General features: G+C 40.8%; 1 long non-coding RNA gene across 1 annotated transcript in view; it reads left to right on the top strand.

Annotated features, from left to right (window-relative positions):
* Positions 1–16: 16 nt before the first annotated feature.
* LOC103479141 (uncharacterized) overlaps positions 17–2587 on the top strand; it is a 55325-nt gene continuing 52754 nt past the window's right edge. Inside the window, exon 1 of the long non-coding RNA XR_001776177.1 lies at positions 17–1655. This is a non-coding gene — a long non-coding RNA (uncharacterized LOC103479141). The remainder of the gene's footprint in view (positions 1656–2587) is intronic.

The following is a 2587-nucleotide window of genomic DNA, read 5'->3' as shown; positions in this document are numbered from 1 at the left end:
ATTTCAAATTCGTCATTTTCTATTAAAAAAATGTTTGACTCAATTCAAACTTACTACAAGGACACCACAGGCTAAAATGATTGATGAACTTTGCAATTAGCTCATACAATAAATATATATTTATGTGTATCTTTGGATATAAATAAATAAATTAAATAAATAAATAGTTATACGGGTCATTTAACTTCCCTTCAAGAGTGACTCTAATTTAATTTGGTATTTTATCCTAGAATTTTAAAGTTCCAAAAAATAAAAACATTTAAATTACACCCTTTTGTACGAGCTGTTATGTAGTAAAACATTTTTTTAAATACATTCTGCAGATCCAAAAGAGCGTTTTGCTTCATGGGAGCCCATAAAACACACAGGAGCAGCTGGAGCATTGTTTATGATTTTTCTGCAAGCTTTGCTTCCCAAACCCCAATAAATGTAGACGTGATCCATAAACACACTTAAAAAAAAATTCTGATTTTGGTTATAAAATTCGTCACTGAACTTGCTGGGTGATTTACGCACACAAGTTTTGGTTTATGCATGACTGCACGCTGGGGTAGAATTTCCTTTTTTATTATTTTTTTTTTTTATTTTTTTCGAGCAGAAATTAAGGCACAAATGTTCGCGTTTTGAGTTAATAACTGTTGACTTATAGTTCCTTTATCACTTTAAAGGCTGACGATATCTCAGACTCGGTAAGAAGAATAAGGCTTGAGGGTGAGGAGGGAGGGAGGGGGCATCAGAGACCCTCTCTTTCCCTCTAAAACAAAGACGCTTTGTCATAAACTGGGTTATTTTACAAAAAGGAGTCAAGGGGCGGCATATGTGGTCTTAACGGGTCAGAGGTCAAACATCCATGAAACGCAAGGTCGCCGAAGCCACACAAGTAACCTTCCAGCGTGTCAACATATTGATACTGTCGGGCCAACAGAGAGGAGGAACGGTCCTTATAATAACGCAGCCGGAGCGCCCCTTATGTGATCAAGATTGCAGGTTTTATTGATGGCGTTTCCCCCGCACGCAGTGCTGAGGCTGTCACTGCGTTCCGTGAGCTCTCACTTCCCATTTTGACTCACATTTCCAGTGATTTATGGTACTACATCTGCAGAACGGCTCTCAATGTGTAATATAGTGCCTCTAATAACCTGTTGAAATACTGCTCTTTGGGGGGATTTTGCAATGGGCCAGACCCTCTTTTTTTTCTCCTTCTTCTTCTTTCTTTTCCTTCAGCTAGAAGAGAGCTGCAGCCTTCCCCTATTGATTTTTTTCCCCTTTTTCTTCTTCTTTTTTTAATTTTCTTTATGCCTTTCTCTCTATCTGGGGAATGCTCCCTGGTTATCCCACAAAAATAAAGAACTTCTTATAGGGGTCGGCAGACGTGACTTTGAACTTGGATCAGCTCCTGCGTTTCCTGTGGCGCGGGTTGAAATAGACTTGGGAGAATGGCGCACACACAGCGGCCCCAGCCTCCCCCCGTTAACATCGAGCCAGGAGACACAATTTTTAAGAAGAAAAAAAAAGTAAAAAAAAAAAAAAAAAAAACTTTCCCTAGGCTTTCACCGTTATTTGTCGCCCAGAGTCCGTAGAGTCGAGACTGACAGAGGGCTCCTCTGTGGTGAACGGGACAAGGGAGCCTGCGTGGATTTTTATGTGGTGAAAATGTAAGTAAACTTCCTTTTTGGCTTTGGGGAGCGAATGAGCAGCTGTGATGTATGGCGTGTGTGTTAACCGTTTCGGCTCAGACTGAGTGGAAAGTTGCCAGGAAAACGCGGGCTTAAGAAGAAGAAGGAGAAGAAGAAGAAAAAATTGTCTGAACGTATTTTTCAGCCAGATTTTAGGATGGAACTAAAAACAATCTATAAATACGACACGTTTCATCCAAAAAAACAGCCTCAGATTTGCAGACCACCGAGGACTCACTTTGATCCGTTTGCTGTTCACCACGAACATGCGACTTCATTTGGTGTGGTGGCTGCCGGGAACCGCAGAGGGAGCAGCAGAAGCAGCCCTCTGCAGAACCATTAACGTTAAAGCGCCAGCAACAAGCACCGGTGGTTTGTGGGGTGAAAACTGGAGAACCACGACAGATCCAGTTGTGGTCGTTTTGGGGGGAAACCACCGAAACCCACACGGAGCCACACATTTATGCTTTGTCAACTGAGTCTATCTGCAGCGGCGACCCCCTCAGCATTATGATGCCACCACCATGATGGTGGCGGTTGTGAGTTAAGGGTCAAACTTCAAATATGGTGTCATCTAAATATAGCCGTGTATAGGTCCTTTGAATGAGGTTGAAGGGGTTGTGAGTCCGTTTGCAAATGTTTATGTGACTATATGTTGCTATGGAGATTTGTGTTAGAAAAGTTTCGTTTCTTGCGTTTAAGACCACGAAGTTCAACTCTGGTCTCATCAGATAGCTGATGTTTTTTAAGATTCAAAGGAGTTTTACCTATAACTTTATTATGTGCTGGTTTGTGTTGGATTGAAATTGCAATAAAATCTATCTATCTATCTATCTATCTATCTATCTATCTATCTATCTATCTATCTATCTATCTATCTATCTATCTATCTATCTATCTATCTATCTATC

This window comes from Poecilia reticulata, linkage group LG2, assembly GCF_000633615.1.
Source record: "Poecilia reticulata strain Guanapo linkage group LG2, Guppy_female_1.0+MT, whole genome shotgun sequence".
Taxonomy (NCBI): domain Eukaryota; kingdom Metazoa; phylum Chordata; class Actinopteri; order Cyprinodontiformes; family Poeciliidae; genus Poecilia; species Poecilia reticulata.
The sequence above is the reverse complement of the archived record's forward strand: the minus strand, read 5'-3'. Positions and strand labels throughout refer to the sequence as shown.